Source organism: Chrysochloris asiatica, unplaced genomic scaffold, assembly GCF_000296735.1.
Source record: "Chrysochloris asiatica unplaced genomic scaffold, ChrAsi1.0 scaffold00114, whole genome shotgun sequence".
Lineage (NCBI taxonomy): Eukaryota > Metazoa > Chordata > Mammalia > Afrosoricida > Chrysochloridae > Chrysochloris > Chrysochloris asiatica.
The window spans coordinates 6360800-6378630 of NW_006408632.1; the positions used below are offsets into that span (position 1 = coordinate 6360800).

At 38.7% G+C, this 17831-nt stretch overlaps 1 pseudogene; it reads left to right on the top strand.

The window, feature by feature from the left end:
• LOC102831377 overlaps positions 1 to 17831 on the top strand; it is a 107216-nt pseudogene that overhangs the window by 15136 nt on the left and 74249 nt on the right.

Below are 17831 nucleotides of genomic sequence, written 5' to 3' on the forward strand. Positions count from 1 at the left end.
TTGGGTTGATCTTTAATATTTTGGGCTACTGTTTTTTCTCTAGTCTGTTCTCAATTCTTTTGCCTCCATTTTCTTTCAATCAACCTCTAACTTTAGCATTGGAGGAACCCTATAAAATTGGGTTGCTTTCTTATTTTCTAGAACTCTTAGGGTTTATTCTTCTTTAAAATGTGTAATTTTTGTTGTTGTTCATTTCAGTGAGACTTGGGGCAGAAAGAGATGGTAACCATTAGCGCTTGGTTTGCTTTCCTAGCTAGGATCACAGTAAAGGACTGACCCCATAGAATTGTTCAGATACTTCAGTAGATGGCGGGTAAAATGGAAGAATGGAAAACAGGCTGGGTGACCAGTTAGAAGCAAACATTATCATGGTGAAGATTTTAATTAGAGTAGTTGCAGCAACTAAAAAGAAAAAAGACAAAATCATATTGGATATTTTTATATTTTATAAGCTATGAGAAAATAATTCTGTGTAATTAAACAAAGCAAAACTAAACAATTCAGGGAACAGTAAGCATCCTACACTTTTATGTGCACTAATCTACATCTAGCATCCTGGGCAATGAAAGATGATATTTAAAGTAAATATCCTAAGTTGGGGCAAAATCTTTACTTACGAAAATAAGAATTTATTATGCTAACCACACTTCACTTGCTGGACAGATTCAAAGGACACTTTCAACCAGGCTAAAAGAATAAGGTTTTAAAATGATGCTTTGTTTTCTAGTTGTACAGAAACTTGCAGGAGCTCTGGTAGCATAGTGGTTACAAATCGGGCTGCAAACCTTAAGGTCGGCAGTTCGAAACTACCAGCTGCCCCGCGGGAGAAACATGAGGCTTTCTGTTCCTGTAAAGATTTACAGCCTCGGAAACCCTGTACAGGGTCGCTATGGTCACAACTAACTCCATGGCATATAACAACGATAACAACAGAAACTTGAATTAAGCAAGTTCCAAGAATATAGAACTCATATCTGTTTTTTGTTTGTTTCTTTTAAGTTAAAGGGGAAAGGGTATGATATCAACGCTACCTTTACTCAGTTATGTGACTAAAATTTGTATTTGTAGGAATTAAAAATTGATTGTCTTTGCTTTAAAGGTAGGGCAATTGATAGCAGATTAGCAAGACTACAAGGCAATTGAACAGATTTTGTATATTCAGTAACAGATTTTGTTTCTACTTGTATTGGAATTTGAAAAGAACCTAAACACAGGCATAAAATAATCTCTCTAGTTTTCTTGATCCTGGTGTGATGCTGTAGGATTAGCACAGGACTGGGAACCACAAGCCCACCAGTGACTCCTTGGAAACCCTATATAGGGTCACTATGAGTTGGGAATTGACTGGACAGCACTTAACAATAACAAACAATGGTTTTCTTGATGGCATAAATATATTCTTCACATTTTAATGTGTTACATGGACTGCGAACATTAGAAGAGCAGTGAGGAGGAATAGGACCAAATTACATTTAGTATGAAGATCATTGTAGTCATCCAGTAGGAGGAAAAATCAAATCATCCTCCATGTTATCAATATATTAAAAAAAGAACTTTGTCAACCAAATTTTTTGTTTCTGTAATTGTTTAGCAGTTATTCTATCACCATATGAAATGCTGTAGGTACAGTTATTAACTACATTTCCAGACAAATGTACATCTATTTCCTTTGTAGATGTGCACTTTGTAATATTTTCTGCTCATAATTTGCATTTTACCACACAATTCCCTTTTCTCCTAATAACAAAATAAGTGTAAGATGATTTATGAAACTTTTGAATCTTTTTCCTTTCTTTTATTAGATCATTTAGAATATTCTAATAGACTCGTCTTCAGAGAAAACCTATTTCCATAGATTTCTGTATGTGGTTCAAGAATGTTTTCTTTCATTTACTCATCTTTTTGTGTTTTTTTCCCCCCTGCCTCTTTGTGTTTATTTCAGTCAATAAATAGATGACAATATAATGAGTGTGTAACAAAATGCAAAGTATATTTTTTGTTTGCTTGTGGATAAATTATTTAGGAAAGACATCAGAAATGATAAAAATATAACCTGAATCTACAAGAGACTCTACATGTATACTGTATACTGTATACCATTCCAGTTTCTTAAAGATCTTGGAAGTTAGGTGGGACAAATATTACTTCCTGAGGATGGGGGTAGAAAGCCAGTTTGCAGAGGTTAAAATGACTCCTCTAAAACCACATGCCAGATTGTAGTAGAGACAAGTCTTGGTATAATCTCCTAACCCTCTCCCAGGGAATCCCCTTCTATTAATGAGTAAAGCGTACAAGCAGAGTCTATAACTGGCAATAAATGAACAAAGAAAGAAATAAACTGTTTATTCTTTTCAGCAATTGTCCTAATTGATACTCTATCCCAGTATCATTATATTGATTGTTTGTGTAGATATGCTGATTGGCAATCTGCACTGATTATTAAAATGGCCAAAAGAAACAGATTGATTATGTTTTGCCCTACATGAGATACACAAGCACATAGCCAGTGTGATAGAATCTAGGAACTAGACTGAACCTTAACAAGGACTTTGTCCAACATCCTGATTTTAAACTTGAAGAGACCAAGACATGGAAAAGTCAATGACTTGTCTGGGATCATTTTTATTAGAAGGGCCATATTAGTAATTCACAGTATTGCCGGGGATTGGGGTAGTACAGGAAAAGAAAATGGAGATGTATTATAGCCCTTGTTTCTCAAGTCTGGTCCAGACCCCAGCAGCATCAACATCATCAGAATGCTTGTTAGAAATGCAGAATATCCCTCCCTAGCCCAGACCAACTCAGAACCTGCATTTTAATAAGATCCCTATTTGGTTTGTATGTACACTAAAAGCTGAGAAGTGCTGCTCCAGTATAACATAGTAGGGTGAGAGAACTTTTTATTTGCTCCTTTATCATCAATTCCTTTTCTTAATGCAAACGTGGCTGTAACTAAATTGTCAAAATTTGGCTTTCTGAAAAATTGAAAGTGGCTGTTTACCTTCTAAAAATTATTCTCTGAGCCATTCTAATTCACTTTATGAGAACACTGTACTTCAGAAATGTAAAATACTGTATTTAAAAAAATAAAGTTCTCTATGTACCATATAGCGTAGTGGTTACGAATCGGGCTGCGAACCTTAAGGTCAGAGGTTCGAAACTACCAGCTGCTCCGCAGGAGAAAGATGAGGCTTTCTACTCCCGTAAAGATTTACACCCTCGGAAACCCTATACAGGGTCGCTATGGGTCAGAACCGACTCGATGGCACATAACAACAATAACAACAATGTACCAGTAGCTGAAGAAGGATCTCATGTTTGGTAAGGTGGAGGGTTAGAGCAAAAGAGGAAGAGCCCCAGCGAGATGGCTTGGCAAAGTGGCAGCATCATTCAGCTCAAGCGTGGCAACAATTGTGAGGTTGGCCCAGGATCAGTCAGTGTTTCATTCTGTTGTGCATAGGGTCGCTATGAGTCGGTACCGTCTCGATGGCACCTAACAACAACAACAAATGTGCCTGGTATCAGGTATACATCATATTGTGAGGGAAAATACAAGTGTCATATTGTGAGGGAAAAATGAGCTAGTATATTGCAAACACATGAATTCATAGTGTTCAGGATCCTCCTTTGTTTAGAATGTAAGTTTTCATTTTTGGCTTCATGTTTGTGTAATACTCTTTTAGGCTTAATCTAAGCTTTGGAATCACAAACTGAAACATTTAAGAGAGAATTTTGCATCTAAATTTTAGAGATAAATGGGCAATAAGAAATCAATAATGTAAGAAAAGGAGACCTGGTGGCATAGTGGATTATGCATTGGACTGTTAACCACAAGGTCAGAAGTTCAAATCTGTTAGCTGCTACATGAGAGAAAGATGAGGCTTTCTGTTTCCGGAAAGATTTTCAGCCTTGGAAACCCTTCACAGGGTCACTATAAATCAAAATCTTTTCAATGGCAGTGGGTGTTTTTAATGTAAAAAGATATATATCAACAGAACATTTTTGTCAGTGAAATATAGACCAATGATATTAGACTTTAAAGCAAATATTAAATTGCTAAATGTTTTGAAAGGCCACATGGCCAGTGATTGGAAACCCTATGGAGCTCAGTTCTACTCTTGACATGTAAGAGGTTGCCTTGAGTTGGAATCTACTATAGCAACTGGTTTTTATATCATTCAGACCAAACCAAGTGAAGGGTATGATAATATTTCCATGGTCCACATTTGGTTGTTCTCTTGATTTGTAACAAAATTTTCAGGGTATGAGTCAGTGAGGTGAAGGAAGGGGGTCTTAACCAGTATATTAGAAAATGAATTGAATTTGAGAAAGTAGAGAGAGAGGCTATTAGAGACATGAAAGAATCCACGCCTGAAAAAATATGATTGGGGGTCCTTAAAAAAAAAAAAAAAAAGCACAATATGTAAATTACAAATACAAGGTCCTATAAATGAGGAACTTTAAGGGCACATTTCATTTATTCTTATTATTAGGTGACTTCTGGCAAATCCATGCACAATGGAACAAATCACTTCAGGGTCTTGCTCCCTCTCCATGATAGGTTTAGCTCCCTGGTATATCTACCTCTGGGAAGGTGGTCTAAGCACAGACAAAGGTGCTTGCAGGGGGCCCATATGAACTAGTGACTATAGCAATAAACAGAAGACCAAAGAAGACTTTGTTGAATTCATTGTCACTGTTCCAGGCAGAGGATTTATCTGGAGGTGAAGAAGACGTACAATATGGACAGTCAACCCCATCTCCATTGCCACAAAGGAAATCAAAACTTATTACCACCATGTTTCAGCCTAGTCTTGTAACTTTCTTTTGTTACATGGGTTATTCTTTGGATGGAGAAGCTGATGAATTGTCTGACTTTTCCAAATGTTATGGACTTCTATGTTGGGAACACAGTTTAAAAATTGACCCTGGCTATGACCAGTCCCTGGAGAAGGATATCATGTTTGGTAAGGTGGAGGGTCAGAGAAAAAGAGGAAGACCCCCAGTGAGATGGATTCGCAAAGTGGCAGCATCGATGGACTCAAGCGTGGCAACGATAGTGAGGTTGGGCCAGGATTGAGCAGTGTTTCATTCTGCTGTGCATAAGGTCGCCCTGTGAGTGGGTACCAACTTGATGGCGGCTAAGAAGAACAACAATGAAAGTGATGGGAGACCTGTGTGGCACTGTAGGATAAAGCACTGTACTGCAAGGTCAGTTTGAACCACAAGGCTGGTGGTTCATACTCACCAGCTGCTCCTTAGAAGCCCTACATAGGGTCGCTATGAGTCAGAACTGACTCCACGGTGCTTAACGACAACAGCATGAAAGTAAGATGGCGGATTTTTTGTGTGCATGATGGTGACTTCTTTACCTAATTAAAAAGGAAACTAGAAAGAGAAAAAATATTTTCCAGGAAAACAGAGGCAAAGCTGTATGCTTAGAGTGGTCCAGGCTGTTTCACAAGTTGCCCATTGAAATGGATATGTGCACACAGTATGTGTACATCATCATCACTTTGTTGTTGTTGTTGTCATGTGCCATCGAGTCGGAACCGACTCATAGCGACCCCATGCACAGCAGAACGAAACAATGTTCGATCCTGGGCCAACCTCACTACCGCTGCCACACTTGAGTCCATCAATGATGCCACCTGGCTGATCCATCTCGTTGGGGGTCTTCCCCTTTTTCTCTGACCCTCCATCTTACCAAGCATGATATCCTTCTCTAGCGACTGTTTCCTCCTGACAATATGTCCAAAGTATGAGAGATGAAGTTTGGCCATCTTGGCCTCTAAGGAGCACTCTGGCTGCACTTCTTCCAAAACAGATCTATTGGTTCTTTTGTTGGAATGGGCACAAACATTGATCTCTTCCAATCAGTCGGCCAGATAATTGTCTTCCAAATTTCTTGGCAGAGATGAATGAGTGCCTCCTGTGCTGCCTCACTTTCCTGAAAGACCTCAATTTTTATTCCATCAATTCCTGGTGCCTTGTTCTTTGCCACTTCTTTCAATGCACTTTGGACTTCCTCTCTGAGTATCATTGGCTCTTGTTCATATGGTATCTCTTGAAATGGTTGAACATTAACCATTTCCTTTTGGTTAATCACTTTAAGGGTTATTAATTTTCTAGTTTGGTGAAAGAGACTCCAAACTTTTTGTGTTTTCGTTTTTCCTCCAACACTTCACATTATTCCCCAATTAACTTAAGGGGAAATTTGAATTAATAAGAATTATTTTTTGTTCACTTACAAATGATACAGAGCCACCTCTGTGCCTCAACTTTCAGACAAACAGACCTATGAGGTAAACAGTAACAGTGGGGAGATACTATGAATCATATGAAATTAAAGGACAGCATTTAGCCAGGGATAAAGCTCCGAAGGCTGGAAGGAATGGGAAAGAAGAATGAATAAAAATATAGGGAGGAAGTGGGAAGAGTTGGGTTACATTTTGTGGATTGAATCAAAATGTGTATGAATTGTTGAGTGGAAAACCAATTTACTTTGTAAGCTTTCACCCAAAAAAAGTCTTAGTTCTTTGAAGAATTGCCAAGTGATTGGCCTCAAACAAAATCATGATTCTAGAAATGTTTGGAAATCTATAAAGGAAAGAGAGAAATTAATGAATATGTTTAAGGATGTGCCAAGGCTGTAAAGTTCCCAACAGTTCCTGGTGGAGAAAATGCTGTAATTCTCAATCATATCTCCTTCATTCATCATGGTCTTGGGCGCTCCTAATTTTAAACTAGTGTGTAGGTGTCTCTCTGCTCACAATAGAACAAGAGAATCAATAAGAGATGAATAGTTTGGGAAGATTTCAATTGCTTTTGCACCTACTTTCATTACATGCAGGGCGCAGATGCATCAAGGTCAAGAATTACTTGAAGACACTGTGATTTGGGTCCAAGAGAAGCTTTCTCTTGAGTGACGTTCTCTTGAAATGTTTTTGCAAACACACAGCAATTTAGACTAACAAAGGCAATCCACTTTACTAATATATTTGCAGGAGCAGAAGAGATGCTCAAATTCAGGATTCACATGCAAAGGCAGAGAAGAGACTTTAACTAGAACAATCAAAACAAAACAAAAACAAAACCTCACTCTCAAACTTGTATGGCTCCCCAGTCTTTGCTCCCCTTGGATTTTCTTCATTCTAACACATTTGCCACTCTGTCTGGTTAAATCCCAAATTACCACTTCAATTTATCAGCCGGGCAGGATCTCTTGTAACAGAACCTAATCCCAGTGTCAGCTCTGCTCTACAAGGGCTGCTCCCGCTTTAACTGGGTACTGAGTTGCCCTGGATACAGCTCCCTACCTAACTCTGTGGCCCTCACAGGGGGCGCTTTCAGCCCGCAGGCAATGCAAATGAGTACAGGAAATATTACATTAATTTCTAGGCACTTCAAATAATAGTTAGAAGGAATCCCTAACCAAATTGGTAGAGAGCAGTTAGGTGACTGCCTTTGCATTCCCGAGTGAGGTACCTCCCTGCTGATTGACAGGCCAGTCAGCTTCTGAGGCAGGAGTGAAGGGGGATGGGGTGGCAAGGGGTGGACTGAGAATTTAAACTCCTTCCCGCCAACACAGCTTTTATTTTGGCAAGAAAAAGCACCACTGTAGTCACTTGGGTGTATTTGCTCTAAAAACCCTGTTCTTTCTACTACACACACACACACATAAACACACAGCACATATAAAACCAGTTGTTACCGTCAATTCTGGTTCCCCATGAATCACAGTAGAACTGTACACTATTGATTTCCAATGACTAATTTTGGGAAAATGGATCACCAGGCCTCCCCATGCTTTCATCCCTCATGCCTCTGGGTGGTTTTGAACCTTTACTAGTCAAGTGCTTCACTGTTTGCACCCCCACAGAGGGACTCCTATTGAATGTAATACATATGCCATTGTTGTTGTAGTTGTTATGTGCCATGGAGTCGGTTCCAACTCTTAGCGACCCTGTACAGGGTTTCTGAGGCTGTAAATCTTTATGGGAGCTGAAATCCTCATCTTTCTCCCACGGAGCAGCTGGTAGGTTCGAACTGCTGACCCTGAGGTTAGCAGCCCGATTTGTAACCACTATGCTACTAGAGCTCCTTAATACATGTGCCATAAATGTTAGGAATTATTTCTTTCTGATATTATTATCAGGAAACAAGAAAATATTTTGTGTATTTAAATACAAAGCTGATGTCTAATTACTTAAGTTGCCTAAATTCTAGTAAGTTGTAGAGCTGGGAACTCCATCCCTGCCTGGTCTGTCTGACCTCAAAGCCCTTGCTCTTTTCTCTGTGTTTGTGGATCCCTGCTTTTGTGTGTATGTTGATGCTGCATGTCTTTTAATCAAAGACACTGCCTTATATGTTGGGGTAAAACCCACAGTGTTTCTGGCAATGTAGAGTTCCAGAGGTACATTATAAAGAAGTATTGATGGGTTAATTAGACAGCATGCCCTGCTTGCTTTTATACTGAGTAGTCTTAAACCTTGATCTGACAATACACTTCTTTAAGATCTATTATATATTGTTTATCCTTCCATTGAACTCATATGTTTTTTCCCCTGTTTGTTTATCCCACTTTAGCAAATCTCTATTAAATTCAACTTGTTTGTTTGTTGAAATGGTTTTCTAATTGTATATAGAGTGGCCAAATAAATTGTAAGCTGCATTTTTTTTTTCATAGTCCTTCTTAATTTCTCGTGCACTTCAAGGAGCAGTAAATAATTATGTACACAACAGAGATTCCACATAGAAACAAACTGGCTAATCAAAGGCTCCTTTGCGGTTTTACTCTGTGGTGTTTTGCTCTAAAATGGTTTGAAGGAATATGATGATTGAGCATCTGAGTCCTTTCTGGTTGCTCTGGCCTTATTTGTCCTTTTTGTAGTGATTGTCACTGCTGACCTTCTTTCTCCTTGATGCCTCTTTGCTTCTTCTCCCTGGACTTCAGTGATGCCAAGGTTCCCTGCATTTCTTCCTTCTTCTCAAGAAGTTCTGAGCTCTCTCCTGAATTTAGCTCCCTAAATGGCCATTTCTCAGTGTTCGTCTTTGATCTCCTTCTTTGATGCTAAAACTTCTCACCATAACCCTTGCCACCACGCACCACTATCTTCCCTCAGCCTCCAGCCCTAAATCCTTTGAGCACCAAGCCTGTGTACTCACTGGACTGTCCCACCATATCACAAAATCATGTACAAAGCTGACTCAATTTCTACACAGTGCTCCATATGTACTTCCCTTTCTGTATTGTTGTGGTGGTTAAGTGCCATCGAGTGGGTTCCAATCCATAGCGACCCTGTATAGGGTTTCTGAGGAGCTGCTAGTGAGCTTGAACCACTGACCTTGCAGTTCAAACTGACTGCAGTCTAGCACATTAACCCATAGTGCCTTAGCTCAATAAATAGCATTATTGTTCACCTGTTGCATAACTAAAGAAAAACACAGACTTGGGTGTGGTCAAGATTCTTCTCGCAGTCAAAGACTAAGCCCTATAAATATTATATCTGAACATCTGCTGAATCCAATTTCTGTTCTCCATTGCCAAAATCTACTATTATTTTTTGTTCTTTTACTGTTTTATTATTTTATATGTGTTGTTACAATAGACAACTAAATTGTTTTCCTGTCCCCATTCTCACCCTCTCAAATGTATCCCCTTGTGTGTTCCCAGAAGCTCCTTTCTGATCGTGGATCTGATTATGCATGCCCTGTGGTAAATCTTCTCTTGTAACCTATATCTCTCAGCCTGGATGGGGCCAGGTGCCAAGTACCGTAGCAGATGATACAGCCCAAAACCTGCTTCCTGCCCTTTCTATCAGCCTTTGCACACCACACTTGTGCACATATACTCTAAGTTTCTGCAGTTCTGACAACTGGCCTGTTGTTGAAGATACACTTAGATGTTAACTGAAAGGTCGGCACAAGCCATGTAGTTCTGGGGACAGAACCTTCCAGATGCAGGCTGTGATAGGGGCTGTGCATTATTAAATTGAAACAACCGTACATACTACTACTATAGTCATTTTACAGAGGAAGAAACTAAGGTACAACTGTGCAAAGTTACAGAGCTAATAGGAGCAGGACATGAGATTTGAATTCCCTCAATCTAACTTTAGAATTTAAATCTTGTTACTGTTGTTGTTAGATAACACTATGGACAACAGAACAAACATTGTCCTGTCCTGGGCCATCCTCACAATTGTTGTTACACTTGAGCCCATTCCTGTTGCCACTGTGCCAATCTGTCTCACTGGGGTCTTCCTCTTTTTTGCTGACCCTCCACTTTACCAAGCATGATGTCCTTCTCAGGATACTGATCCCTCCTGATAATATGTCTCAAGTATGAGAGGTGAAGTCTTGCCATCTGGCTTCTAAGGAGCATTCTGGCTGTACTTCCTCCAACACAGATTTATTTATTCTTCTCTCAGTCCATGGTGTGTTTAATATTCTCTGTAACCCCATAACTCAAATGCTTCAGTTCTTCTATCGTCTTCCATATTCATTGTCCAACTTTCACGTGCATATGAAGCTATTGAAAGTACTGTGACTTGGATTAGGTGAACCTTAGTCCTCAAACTGGTATCTTGCTCTTAAACAGTTTAAGGAGGTCTTGTGTAACAGATTTACCTAGTGCAGTACATAATTTGATTTCTTGACTGCTGCTTCCATTGGTGTGGATGGTGGATCCAAGCAAGATGAAGTCTTTAACAACTTCAATCTTTTCTCCATTTATCATAATGTTATTTATTGATCCAGTGGTGAGGATTTTTGTTTTCTTTACATGCAACCCATACTGAAGGCTGTCGTCTCTGATCAGCATTGTATTTTAAGTCCTTTTCACTTTCGGTAAGCAATAGTATATCATCTACATATCACTGGTTGTTAACGAGTCTTCCTGCCATCCTGGTGCTATGTTCTTCTTCATATAATCTATCTTCTCAGATAATTTGCTCAGCACACAGATTGACTAAGTATGTTGCAAGAATAAAATCCTGGTACACACTTTCCTGATGTTAAAGCATTCAGTGTCCCATTGTTCTATTTGAATGACTGCCTCTGGGTCTATGTATAGGTTCCTCATGAACACAATTTAAGTCTTCTGGACTACTTATTCTTCGCAATGTTATCCACAGTTTGTCATGATCCACACAGTTGAAAAAACTAGAGTAGTCAATAAAGCACAGGTAAACATCTTTCTGGTATTCTCTGCTTTTAGCCATGATTCATCTGGTGTCAGCAATGATATCCCTCATTCCATGTCCTTGTCTGAATCTTGCTTGAACTTCTGGCAATTCCTGTCAATGTACTGTTACAGTTGATTTTGAATTATTTTCAATAAAATTTTAATTGCATGCAATATTAATCATATTGTTCTATGATTTCCACATCCTCTAGGTCACTTTTTTTGAGAACTAGCACAAATATGAATCTCTTCCAATTGGCTGGCCAGATAGCTGTCTTCCGAATATCCTGGCATAGATGAGTAACTGCCTTCCATGCTACATCAGTGTGTTGAAAAATTTCAATTTGTATTCCATCAATTCCTGGAGCCTTGTTCTTTACCAGTGTCTTTGGTGCACTTTGGATATCTTCCTTCAGTACCACTGGCTCTTGATCATATGCTACCTCTTGAAATTGTTAAACACCTACCATTTCTTTTTCATCTTCTTTTGATATTTTGCATCATTTAATATTTTCCTCATAGAATTCTTTAGTATTGTAAGTCAAAGCTTGAATTTTTTTTTTTTTTTTTCTTCAGTTCTTTCAGCTTGAGAAATGCTGAGCATGCTCTTCCCTTTTGGTTTTCTAACTCCAGGTCTTTGTACATTTTATTAAAATACTTGACTTTATCTTCTCAAGCTTCCCTTTAATATTTTATGTTCAACTCTTTTACCTCCTCATTTCTTCCATTCCCTTTAACTTTTCTATGCTGGAAAGTACGTTTCAGAGTCTCTTCTAACATCAATTTTGGTCTTTTATTTCTTTCTTTTCTTCTTAATGACCTTCTCCTTTCTTCTATATAATGTTCTTGATGTCATCCCACAACTCTTCTGGTCTTCGGTCGTTACTGTCTAGTGCTTCCAATCAGTTCTTGAGATGGTCTCCAAATTCAGGTAGGAATGTAAATTTAAACACTCACTATAGTTTTCACAAATTTGAGTTGGGAGGGATTCCCACACAGAAAGGTGGAGGTAATGAAGGACAGCAATTGTTTACAAGATGAGAATGATGGTGGTGGCTACATACTGTGGAGTTATTTCCGACTTCTAGCAACCCTATATAGGGTTTTTGAGGCTGTAAATGTTTATGGCAGCAGAAAGCCTATGTTTCTCCCATGGAGTGACTGGCAGATTCGAACTGCTGACTTTTCAGTTAGAAGTCCAACTCATCACCCACTACAGTACCAGAGCTCTCTAAAGGTGAGAAAAGAATTTCAAATTTTTAGAACCTGGTCAGAATAATTATTAATCTTACTAAGTCTTTAAAATGTAGGGTATTTAATTATTCCATACACATGTTTCCAGTCATATAGAAGCATCAGCTCTGAGAAATGGGTTAGTATAAGATGTTACCTGCAAATATGAATAATCACTTATTTCAGGTTATTCATATCTAGATGTCACTTTTATGTAGGGCTGCATGTTTATATTCATATACCTTTCAATATGTGGATTAATCTAATATGTGGACATTAAAATAAGTGAAAAAAAAGCAATGTTTCAACCCTATTTGCCATGGAACATTCCCAGAAAACCATACCAAACCCATCACCTTAGAGTTGATTTGAACTCTTAGTTACCCTATAGCACAGAGGAGAGTTGCTCCAAAGGGTTTCTAAATCTGTATGTCATTATGGAAGCCAACTGCCATGTTGTCAAGTGCTGTCGAGTCGATTCCGACCCATAGCGACCCTGTATAGGGTTTCCAAGAAGCAGCTGGTGAGCTTGAACCGCTGGCCTTGTAGTTCAAATGGCTTTGCAGTCTGGCACATTAACCCACAGCACCACACCAGGACTCTTGTCTAAATAGCTGGTGGGTTTGTACTGCTAACCTGTCAGTTAGCAGTCCAGTTCTTAACAACTGTGCCAACCAAAACCCGTACCTTCTTCTAAAGGTAAACATTATCTTATGTCAGTTTATATTTAACATCTTCTCTTTAATTATCAACTATTCATTAAACCAAGAGACCTGGTAGCACTAGAGAATAAGCACAGGACTGCTAACCTTCAGATTAACAGTACAAACCCACCAGCACCTCCAAGGGAAAAAGATAAATCTTTCTGTTCCTGTGAAGATTTACAGCTTGGGAAACCCTGTGCTGTACCTCAATGGGTTGGAATTGACTCGATGGCAGTAGATGGATATTCACTAAACTACAGAAGACTTGAATTTGTTTCCTTCTATGACATAAAATCTACTGACTTATGAATTTAATAATCATGACAGTCATCCTATCCAGTGCTAAATTCAGAAATGAAATTCATAAAGCAATCAGTCCTACAGAAAAACAAGTCTTACTGTTTGTTCCTCAGTAATCTTTACTCTGCCTTGAAGACAAGTGTCCTGTGCTTGATGTAACCAGATCCAGCACAGCAGCTAGTAAGCAGTTTCCGTAGAATCAGTTTGGTGGATGTATCTGATAAACAACTATTGTATTCCATGTATATCTGGCAAAGGACTTTTGAAGTAATTTTCTCAGTCTTTCCTTGAATTGCAGTGAATATTATTATTGCAGAGGATCCAGGGGGTTCTGGTAGTGTAGTGAATTACAAGCTGGGCTGCTAATCTTAAGGTCAGCAGTTTCAATGTAATAGTAACTCCAGGGGAGACAGATGCGGCTTTCTGCTCCCATAAAAATTTATAGCCTCAGAAACCCTAGACAGGGTTGCTATGAGTTGGAAGGGTCTTGATGACATACAAACACCACTACCACAGGTGATCTAAGGAGTCTCTGGGTGATACAAATGGTTAAATAGTTGCTTGCCAACCAAAAAATTGGCAGTTGGAATCTATACAGTGTGCCTGGGAATAAAAGCCTGATGATTTGCTTCTGAAAGATCAGAATCAGTTTAGCAACAACTGGTTTGCTGATGACCAAACCAAATAAAAATAATTGGCGTTGAGTTGATTTCAACTCATGACAACCCCAAGCATGTCAGAGTAGAACTGTGATTCACAGGGTTTTCAATGGCTGCTTTTTCAGGACTAGATAACCAGGTCTTTCTTCTGAGGTCCCTCTGTGTGGATTAGAACCACAAATTTTTTGATAAGTAGCTGAGTGCCTTAATTACTTACATCACCCAGGGACTCCTTTACAGGTGAGAGATGAGTTAAATTATTATTATTATTTTAAAGACTAGGAAATTAAGTTGCAAAGGGATCAGATGAAATGCCCAGGAGCACTCTGCTGGAAGTAGCAGTCTTTCAAAGTCAAGCCTCTGCTTTCAAACCTCCCATTTCTAAAGTAAAAGGTTTATCAGCCATCTTTTAACATTGGAAAGGGACAAATTGTTTACCAAATGCTGTTAACTGGGAAAACATCTTGTTGTTGTTATGTGCGTCAAGTTGGTTCTGATTGAAACCCTATGTAGAGTTTGAATCACAGACCTATGGGTAGCAATCCAGTGCTTACCCTACAGTGCCAAACTAAGACATCTTAGCATTCTGTAAAGTGTGCAGAGAAGGATTTTCAGGGGCATTTTACTAGGGTAAAATATTTAGGCTCCAAGATTCAGGATGATTATATTAAGTTACATAACTAGTAGATGATGGAGTCTGGGTTGCAGGGTCTAGTGGAGAGGAGAGGATGGAAGGACCTCTGAAGGGACCCATCCCTTCCTCCTTCCACTAGGCTATTACTTCTAAGCCATGTCCTCTACCTTTGGGAAGATGCCAGGAAAGAGGCTGAAAATGAGGTTAGGGGAAGGGCCCTCCAACTGTGAATGGACCATAATAGGAAGAGGGAAGAGAAATTACAAGAATGAAAAGGAATAGAAATGGTAGTTGTGAATTTTTAAGTAAAAGTTTTATCAGGCTAATATAAAAAACAAGGAGTCCTGGTGTGATGCTGTGGGTTAATGTACTGGACTGCAAATTGGTTTGAACTGCAAAGTTGGCCATTTAAGCTTACCAGCTGCTCCTTGGAAACCCTATACAGGGTTGCTATGGGTTGGAACTGACTCAACGACACTTAACAACAACCTTATTTTTGGAGTCTGGGTGTGTTACTATAAGAAGAGCAATGGAATGCTAACCATAAAGTCAGTGGTTCTACCCATCAGCCACCTGTTGGAAATCCTATGCAGGGTCACTATGAGTCAGAACTGAGACTCTATGGCACTTGACTACAAAAACAACACCTTGTTGGTATTAACCTACTAGTTGATCCTACTCATGGCAAGTAAAACTGTGTGCAGAGTAAAACAGCTCCCTAGGTTTTGAAGCAGATGATGAGGTCTGTCTCCTGAGGCGACTCTGGGTGACTTAAAAAGACCAGACTTTTGGCTAGTAGTCAGCAATTTATGTAAGGACCTAGAGACTACATTAGTGTTTTTGAAATATCCTGAAAAAGCATTAGTGACTGATAGAATGAAATATCCAAAAAATGAGTCATTGTATTGGTTTCAGAGTCAGTTAGATAAAAATATCATTTCAAAACTTTCTGCATCTTTTCTAAAACCTTCTTATTCTTAATTCTGGGTATTTGGAGATGACATCTGGCCATATTTCGTCTACCAAAAACATGCAGTCTAGAAGTATCTCTGCCTAGTCTGGTTTTCAAACACCTTTCTTCTCTTCTTGGTGTGCTTCAAGGAAGCATATAGAGGGCTTTCCACACACATTTAAGACACATATTACTTTAGTAAAATAATAAATACGTGCCTTACATAACACTTTTGAGAGGAAAAGGAAGGAAGAACCATAAACATACCCTATGTTGTGGACTTGATTTCAACTCATTGCAACTTTATATACAACAGAACAAATTGGTACCAAGGAGCTCTGATAGCTTAGTGGTTATGAGTTGGACTGCTAATCTCAAGGTCAGTAGTTCAAAACTACCAGCTGTTCTTCCAGAAATAGATGAAGCTTTCTGCTCCCATAAAGATTTACAGCCTCGGAAACCCTATACAGGGTTGCTATGAGTCGAAACTGACTACCACCAAATTGGTACCAGGTCCTGCATCATTTGCACAGTCGATAGCATGTTCAAGTCCTTTGATGTTACAATTATACCAGTCTGTCTCCCTGAGGGGTTTCCTTGTTCTCATTGACCTTGTACCTCACCAAACCTGATGGCCTCCTGTAGTGATTGGTCCATCCCAATGACATGTCCAAAACCAAAGAGTTGGACAATGTTTGGTTGTAATCAAAAAGGTTTTTACTGGCTAATTTTTGAGAAAGTAGATCACCAGGCATTTTTTCCTAGTTTGAGTCTGGAAGCTCCTCTGAATTCTGTCTACCATGGTGACCCTCCTGGTATTTGAAATCACTTTGAATTACTTCCAGCATCACACCAACGCAGGCCACCTCAGTATGATACATTGACAGAAGGGTTGTAGAAACTATCATAGAGTATTGCAACTCTATAAACAAAGGAAGATCATCAAATAAATAAAATAGATCCAAACGCACTCGGTCTTATTTACAGTCATTTCTGTCTAGCACTAACAATTTTAAACTAGTTGCTCATTTTAATGTCATTTCCTGATAACAGTCATCAAAGTGATGATGGCATCAGTGCACTGCCACACCCATCTCAAATACTGACTTTTATGTAAAGCCAACAATTAGAGAAGCAAAGCCAGGCACGATTTCAGTTTTTGTCTCAGAAAGAGCCTGGATCTTTTTTTTTTTTTTAAATACTCATTCAAACTATTTTGAGATTTTATGTGCTTAGACTCAATCATAAAATTGGATTAAGATATAACCTTTTGCAGTGTGTGGAGCTAATGAAATCACCCCAAAGGTCCTTTACTTAAGCAATAAGCACTTCAAATTGATCATGATCAGTTAAACTATCAACTCCAGGTAACCATTTTTCTTTTCTTTTCGTTTTTACTTTGGTACTTCCTCAAGTAACGGAATTATAACATCAGTTTGTCCCTAGTGTTTAATATCCCATTTTCTACCAATCAGAACACAAGACATGCTCTGTTAGATTTATGATACCTTAAAAATGAGTTTCATTTTACAAGTCAAGGTACAATTGCCGATTTTGTTGACGGATTATTTTGAGCTATGTAAATCTTTAGATAAAAGCCCAAAAGGAGGGAAATCTGTAAATCTCAATGTGATAATTAGATATTGTAGGAAATTTTGAAACATGTAAGACTATGGAAAAGTGTGTATGTGTGAAAATAAACAAAAGGTACTATTTCAAATTCAGTACTTGTAGCTCAACTTTATTTAAAAAAAAAAAAAACATTTTATTTTGAGTTTAGTGGAGGCTTATGGAGTGGATCATCAATTTCACATTCAACTAAACCTGTAGTTTGTTTCATTTCAATGACTGAATGTAACATCACTTATCCTACTTCTTCCATATGTTTTGGTTTCCATTCCTACTTCTTTTCCAACTCTTCTGAACCTTGTGCTTGCATAAATGCTGCCTTTTTTATCTTGAATGCTTGACTATTCTTTGGTGTACATAACTCACTGGTATTGTTATTCCCCTATATACCTATTGTTGTTGCTGTTGTTAGGTGCCAGCAAGCATTACCGACTCATAGTGACCTCATGCATACAGAGTAAACATTGCCCAGTCCTGGGCCAACCTCATAATTGTTGCTATGCCTCAGCCCATCACTGCTGCCACTGTGCCA